At 55.5% G+C, this 8,360-nt stretch overlaps 1 protein-coding gene across 1 annotated transcript in view; it reads right to left on the bottom strand.

Annotated features, from left to right (window-relative positions):
* The window catches only part of ift172 (intraflagellar transport 172), a 516,193-nt gene that overhangs the window by 63,372 nt on the left and 444,461 nt on the right, over positions 1-8,360 (bottom strand). The window lies entirely within an intron of this gene.

The following is an 8,360-nucleotide window of genomic DNA, read 5'->3' as shown; positions in this document are numbered from 1 at the left end:
GGCTACCACCACCAGAGCGAGCCCAGCCGAAAGCTGAAAGGATACGGACGCGGATCGGCGCCCCTGGCGCCAGCGCATTGGACCTGGACTCCTTCCTGATCAACCTATCGTCTAAAGAAGACGAAGCAGAAGTGGCAGGAGCAATAGAAGTAATGAGAAGACACTCCGGAATCCCCCAAGGGAGGCACACAAGACACGAAGAAACAGATGATGATGACGCAGACACCTTGGAATGGGACCCACTGGGAGCAAAATGGAAAGAGGAAGCACTGGAAAGAATGACCCACAGCATCGAGACAGAAGTCCATCTCCTGTCTCGACAGCTGCGGGAAAGGGACGAAGGCAGAGACCAGAGGTGGGGAAGAGGCGCAATCCGCGGGACAATTGGCCCGGGCAGATCACGAGCCCGAAGTACCGGAACCTCGATCACGACCACCAGCACTCCACAAGAGTCCGGGTCCCAAAGGAACCGAGCCCCCAGCCACCGGATGAACCGCGACCAGAATGAAGGCCCAGAGTCAATGTACCCACTAATGGACACCCCTGCAGGACGAGCAATGTACGCTCCCTGGACCCACCGCGACCTCAAGGGACTAGTGGAAGACCTTCCCTCGCTCAAACTAGGAGCGGGCAAGTGGATCAGGAACCTCGAGCGACTGACCACAGCCGACCGGCTCACCATGGGGGACATCCGAGCGGTCCTCATGAGAGAAGGACCCCGAGCAGTCAACGACGTGGAAAACGCGGCCAGAACCACCAGAGAGCCGGACGACTCCCCCTTCGACCCCTTCCGCCCCCTATGGTGGGAGGCCCTGAGGGGCCTCTACCCACCCCAGAACTCAGCAGCATGCATGACCGGCCTGAAAAGAAAACCCAGTGAATCAGCGGGCGAATACCTTACAAGAGCCACCGAACGATGGAAAGACGGATTCGGAACCCTACCAGGAGCCTCCGCCGCCACCGAAGCCATGTTCCGGATCGCGGTTGAGACGGGTCTCTGCACCAAGGTCCGCGAAGGCCTCAAAACAGTGATTGGACTCGGAAGAATGAACGCCATGGACTGGGAGGAGGCCATTACACACCACGTGACCCTGGAGCAAGACCGAGAAGACGACGACGTCAAAGAAGAACACGACCTGAAGAAACGACTCTTGCGCATGGACGTGAAGAAAGCAACCCAGGAACACAACCGGGACAAGAAAGAGTCCAACAAAGACCACGCCTCCGAGATCATGCCCCTCGAAGTGGCCCAGCCTCCGGCCCCGCCGCCTACCCCCAACCCCTTGGTACAGCCAAGCGGACCTCCTCCGACCCAGATGCAAGCCCCTCCCGCTCAAGCATGGGAGCCCCAACCCCCGCCGTACCCGTACCCTTATCCCCAATACCCACCCCCGAACCAATACCCACCCCCGGACCCATACCCACCCCCGAACCCAGCGACACAGACGGGACCCGGGATGTACCAGAACCAACAGTCCAAACATAGAGGCGGACTGTGGGGAGAGGAAGGGGCCGGGGCCAAAACACAAACCCTACCCGGTCCTACCCCTGCTTCGTTTGTGGGCTCCTAGGACACTGGGCGAAGGACTGCCCCCAGACGGGACAACCAGGGATGCAACACGACCAACAACCGCAACCCGGTCCGCCCTACGGTAACCCTGGAAATGGATCGACGCAGGCCTCAGACCCCGGAACCCCGATGTACCCTCTCTGGAGGGACCCGGGATACGACAGCCAATACTGACGGGACCCGAGGACCTCGAGAGGGACCCAGGTGGTGAACCTGGGAATGGGAGCCCCAATGGTGGATGGACTCGTAAACCAGACCCCGATTCGATTCATGGTCGACACCGGAGCCACAGTTTCCACCATCGGGAACCTGAACCATGAAATCCCACCCCTCTCCACTCGAACCCTGACTACCATGGGGTTCTCGGGAATAGAAAAGAACAACCCCCTCACCACCCCCTTGCCGCTCACCATCCTGGGGCAAACCTTCTACCACTCCCTCCTATATGCCCCCGAGTGTCCCACCAACCTCATGGGTAGAGACATCCTGAGCAAGATCAACTGCCGCATCAGCTGCTCCCCCGAAGGAACTACAATGACGACAGAAGCCGACCAACCCCTCCAGATGATGCTAGTACATGAACCCCCGCCCCTGAGCCCCCCGTCAGACATATATTGGATCCGGAACATGACTACCCCGGACGGACTCAAGCCCCTAGAAGAAACGTATCGAGAGTGGGCCCCCTGGATCCATCAACAGGGGGACTCCTACCCACCGCACGACCCCCTCCACACGACCCTTAACGTCCTACGAGACCCAGACGAAAGCTACGACGAACAATGGAGACGCACAATGGAGGGAACCGGCCAGAAGTGCTTCTATGAAGCAATGTACATCGGACCTGAGGGGGTGGCGGCCCCCACCCTTCTCACCCCAGATCAACAATACTGGTACCGTCTCAAACCCGAGTCCCGACCACACGTGACCCTGGCAGTGGCCAAGCACCACACGGCCATGAAGCTGGGGCCCATGGTCTGCCGAGCGGCTCAAGTACGAGAGTGGGCCTCCACCGACAACCCATGCATACACATAGCCCCTGGCACAGGCTTGATCAGAATCTCCTTCCCCCGGACGGCCTCCTGGGGGGTGGCAGAACGAGTGGAGCGCGAACGACCGCTCGCCCCCGAGGATGTCGACGCCCCCAGCCCCCTGGAAGCCGAAGACCCCGACGTAAAGATCATGCTAGACGACCTCCCTCCGGAGCTCTGGGCCACCGGCGCCTACGACATGGGGTTTACCCCCCAGCACAACATCCAAATACCTCTCAAACCCGACCAAACCCCGATTCACCAGCCCCAGTACAAGGTCAGACCCGAGGCAGAAGCAGGGATCACAGCCACCATACAGGGACTCAAAGAGGCAGGAGTCCTCCGACCCTCTCAGTCCCTTTGGAACACCCCGATTCTCCCAGTAAAGAAGGCGGACGGACTCACATGGAGGATGGCCCACGATCTCCGTCTAGTGAACGACGCCACAGAAGGACCCCCAGAGAGGGTGCCGAACCCGCAGGTGGCGCTCCACGTGGTTAACCCCGAACACCTCTGGTTCTCTGCAATAGACCTGGCCAACGCCTTCTTCTGCATCCCCCTGGACAAAGACTCACAAGACATCTTCTCTTTTACCGCCGCAAGAGACAGACACCCCTGCAAGCCGCCAAGTCCCCCAGCGACCCCTGCCTCAACAAATACGGTGGGCTATCCCTAACCTATACTTATGGTTCCAGCGCCGCCTATACCTTCCTCCTATGCGACGTCGTTCCGTGCGTAGGCGGACCCGCAGCCTGGGAGAAGTACGATGCATACATCTGCGATGCTCCCAAGGGCTCCTTCGCGGGAGTCCAGGGCAACGGGGTAATGACGTCCCCGGACAACAGCCAGAGCTGGTGTCGGGGAGGCACCAGGGGTACTATGTGACTAACCGCTCTCAGACTCTCCCCAGGCCGGTCGTAACGGCCGCACTACAGGCGAACGGCTTCCTCTCGGGAGGCAACGGCAGAATCACCCTTACCCTCAGGAACATTACCAGCAACCCGTACCAAGGATGGGGCAACCCCGCGTTAGGGTCGACCCGGGCGTGCGGGGTAAATACGGACTCTGCCTATCTCGTGTTCGGGGTATCCCAGTCCGGCCCGGACACGACGGCGTTGTTGAAAATAAATTTCAGAAAGGCCCCCACCACACCCACCGCACCAGCCTCCAGGGCCAACACGACAACTCCTAAACCCCCGGTCCGACCCATAATGACTCGCGACGGCCCGGTTAAGATTTTTGATTTAGATTCCGTGGGGCGGCTCCCCACCCACGATTCCATCGCGCTCGCGACCGGCTACGCAGACGATAATGCATGGCTTAGCTGGATTGCTGCTACTGTCCGATTCCAGGGGCTGTCCGACTGCGTAGCCTGTGCGTCAGCTCGCCCCCATCTAATCTCGACCCCAGTACTGTTCGACTTTACCAGCGACCCCATCGGTTCTCACTGCATGTTAGCTCTGTTTGTTACCCCCGAACTGGCCGGCTGCGGCCTCCTTAGCTCTCTGTTTCCACCCGGCCTTAACGACTCAATTCCCCCGGTGTACTCCCCTGGGGAGTACAAGAGTGGGTGACCCTGGTGATGCAAGAGTGGGTGTACTCCCCTGGGGAGTACACCCACTCTTGCATCACCAGGGTCGGTGCGGTAAATGTTGGGGCGGTACCGCCGTCGTGGTGCCACTCCATCACGAACGTTACGCTTTGGCCCAACATGACCGAACCGGGCCTGGGACGCCAGGACCTATTCTGGTCCTGTGACAAATTCGCCCTTAGACTTACACTCCCGGCACAGTGGTCCGGAACCTGCATTATAGTGCGCCTACTTATGCCCGTCACGCTCTTTACCCGGGGTTTGCCCGGGCCCAACAACCAAACTACCTCTCGACACCGCCGCGACACCGCTCTCACCGACCACTTTGACCTAACCAAGAACACCCCCACGTACATGGATAGCATAGGCATTCCCCGGGGCGTTCCAAACCAGTTTAAGTTAGCAGATCAGATAGCCGCGGGTTTCGAGAACATACCCCTTATCTCTGCCATATTTCCAATCACCCCCAACAAAAACGTAGATCGCATTAATTACATTCACTACAACGTCCAGCGCCTATCCAACCTGACTCGCGACGCGGTAGAAGGCTTGGCCTCACAACTGGCCGCCACCTCTCTAATGGCGTATCAAAACCGTCTAGCCCTGGACATGTTGTTGGCCGAGAAAGGGGGGGTCTGTTCGATGTTTGGGGCTCAATGCTGCACCTTCATTCCCAACAACACGGCCCCTGACGGGTCGGTGACAAGGGCCCTGGCCGGCCTTCGAGCTCTTTCCGTCCAGATGGCAGAGGACTCTGGGATCGACAACCCCATGGAGAAATGGAAGACGGACATGTTCGGCAAGTGGAAAGGCCTTCTCATGGCCGTCCTGTCATCCCTGGCTTGCTTTGTCGGGATTGTGGTCTGCTGCCGGTGTTGCTGCATCCCCTGTGCCCGCACCCTCTGCTCACGCCTCATCACCACGGCCCTCGAGAAGGAGAAACAACAGCCCCCTCCCTACTCCGAAGCAGCCCCCCTCATGCCCCTTCTGGATTGCCTGGACGAGCTTCCCCTGGACGACCAGATGGTGCCTGGAAAATTTGAGTATGGCCTCCCTCGCCCTGCAACCCCTGACTTTGAGTACGAGCTCTCCTACACACTCCCAACCCCCACCATCGACTGTGTCCCCGCCGAGCCGGACACCTACCCGTGAGTGCTAGTGGCCTCTCCAGGTGCACGGCCCCGGCGTCCTGTTTCCACCACCGTATGCTGAAACCCCACCACCACACCCCCCTTCCCCCCCCCCCCCCGCCTGTGACGTGCTAGTAACCTCTCCAGGTGGGCTGCCCCATTCCCGTCCCCGCCAACGGCACCACCCCCCCCTCCCACCTGATGCGCCCACGTCGCCCGGACCAGGGATCTGCGTTCCGGCACCAGGGGCTGCGGCCCGTTCCCTTAAGGCTTGAGGGCGCCCCTGGCTGTATTCGCTTCTGTACGCTTCACTGTTTTTAGCCGCTCCCATATCTATGCCCGCGTCTACGCAACCGACGCCGGGAACGTAAATGTTGTTGTCTATATCGCTGTACCACTAGATGGAGCTCGGGGATACACACGGGCGAGATTCCAGGGGCCTTGATTGCCCGTTTATCAGATGAGGTCCTGAGCGCAGTTGAATAAAAGGGTCTAACGCTCAGGTGGCGCCTTGCGACCACCTGCCCATGATGACGCTCAGGACTATTCCGTGGTTTCAGTTGTTCCCGTGCCCCGGGCCTACCCCGAATACCCCATGCGTGTGATTGCTTATTGTTACACGACCAGCTAACTCCTCCTCACATCCTTAGTGTGTGGTCATCTGGGGATGGGTTGAGGGGGATTGCCATTCGTTATCTACCTCATATCTTTCTATTATTATTAATATTATTTAGGGACACGTTTCATGGTTGCATTTCTTTCCTGTGATTGTTATTGTGTAGTATTTGTGTGATTGTTGCATTTTTGTTTATTGTTTACTGTTTGTTTTATTGTTGCATTTCGTTGTTATTCTTAGGGTTTGGTGTTAGTTTTGTTGTTGGTTGTTGTTGTTTTTGGGTATCGTTTGATATTTGTTTTTTGTATTATTGTATGCTTGTGGTATGTTTGTTTTTCGTGTATTACCTGCTGCCACTTTACTTGGTATTGTCTGTTCGCGATGTAAGGCCGGGGTGGATGCCACCCCCTAGGTGGGGTGTGTATGGCACACCCATGTCTGAAGCATGGGTGGCGTTTCTCCCACGTGGTTCCCCATACACCCGGTCCAGCAACTTATTTTAGTCCAATGCTCATGGTTGTTTGTTTTTATCATTTTGCCTTCTTTCTGTTATTTCTAAAAAGTGTTATGATGGTAGTCCCGCGCTGAAGTCCTATCCCTCGTACCCCTAATGAGTAAAAGTCGTCTTGCGACGACTTGAGGGGGATATGTTGGGCAAAATAACCTGCTGAGCACATCACATGTACATTATAAATATAGCTAACTCCCACCCTAGCTTGAGGAGCACAACACATGGCAGTCACGTTACAATATAGTCAATTTTTAACACATAACACACACATGAGAACATGGTCAGGTGAAGGCCAGAACCAAGGCCCCATCTCTCCTCCCGGCAAATGGTAAACACTCAGACAATGCACCGTTTCATCCTCAGAACGGGAGGGCCACAAACAGGAGACTCTGTGAGGCTCAAGAAGATACACATGCATACACTAGGGCCTGGGAGGCAAGGTCAACCAAAGACACACAGAACCATACACATCTCAAACGCACACACCTCATCGAGAGGAGGATACAGCATAAGAGTGTATCACACAGGAACTCATCCCCTTCTTCTGCAGCAGACCTTCCACGGAGGCGAAGCTCTGGACGAACCATCAGCGCTGATTAGGGACTTAGACATATTCGATCTCTCACGCTTTATGACTCTGTATAACCGTTGCCACTTTACTTAATAAATCCAAGGTCCTCGTGCCGATAGACTTTATTACCTCTCCGTCTCATTTCATCTGGTCCAGTAACTAGACAGACCGTTTTTCCCAACACCGTGACTGCCCATGTTATCACAGAGAATTGGGAGATGAAGGACTATGTGCTTAAAACGGGAGAGCTCAGAGAAAGTCATACAGCGGAGAACGTATCGAAGTCTATTATGGATGGTTTGCAGGAGTTTGGCGTGCAGCTGGAGTCGGTCGTTGCCGTGACAACGGATAATGCAGCTAACTATGTGAACGCAGTTGAGAGGCACATAAAGACCATGAACGTGCCGTGTTTCGCACATACTATTAACCTAGCTGTCCGAAAGGGGCTAGGGGTGAGATCTATAGAGAACAGTGTTGCCAGATTGAAACGTACTGCTGCCTACTTCAACCATTCAACCACCGCCAGTTACCTCCTGGAAGAAAAGCAGAAGCAGTTGCAAATGCTGAAAAGGGACAAACTGATCAACGACTGCGCGACAAGATGGAACAGTACATACGACATGATTTGTCGGGCTCTGGAGCAACAAGCACCAGTGGCTGCAGTCATCTTTGACAAAAAGCTGTCCAACCTTGAGCTGTCCACGAGTGAATGGATTCAGCTGGAAAAGGTGAGCTATATGAATTCATTTATTTAATTTATATGTAATTACTAAATATGTGCCAAGTTGAAGTTTATGGCAAAGGCAATAGGCACAGCTCTTCATGGATTTTCTTTTTTTATTCATTTGTCCTACTGCAGGTAAAGGACATTCTCAGGCCATTCAAAGTCTCTACAGTGGCTTTATCCACCGATAAATACCCGACAGCGTCAGCTGTTCTCCCAATGAAGCACGTTCTTCTGTCTCATCTGAGACAGGAGACAGACGGCGACACTGCAGCTCTGAAAGAAATGAAGGCAAAGATAACGGCTGATCTAAATAAGCGCTACCCAGAAGACGGTGACGTCTTCATGTTTCTGAACACAGCCAGTTATCTTGACCCTCGCTTCCACTGCCTGGGTCATTTAGATCATGGAAGGCAACATGAAGTCCAGGCTAAAGTGCTTGCCGAGATTACAGCTATAGCAGCGGCAGAGAAGTCAGGAGAAGGGTCAGAATTGCCCGCCCCACCAGAAGCCCCCTGCAAAAGTTCCCTTTCTGCAATGGGTGATCTATTTTCCCAAGTCTACCCGCAGCAGACAAGAGCTGCTGAATACGATCTGCATGGGGAGCTAGTCATCTACG

Source organism: Gadus macrocephalus, chromosome 21, assembly GCF_031168955.1.
Source record: "Gadus macrocephalus chromosome 21, ASM3116895v1".
NCBI classification, from domain to species: Eukaryota; Metazoa; Chordata; class Actinopteri; order Gadiformes; family Gadidae; genus Gadus; species Gadus macrocephalus.
The sequence above is the reverse complement of the archived record's forward strand: the minus strand, read 5'-3'. Positions and strand labels throughout refer to the sequence as shown.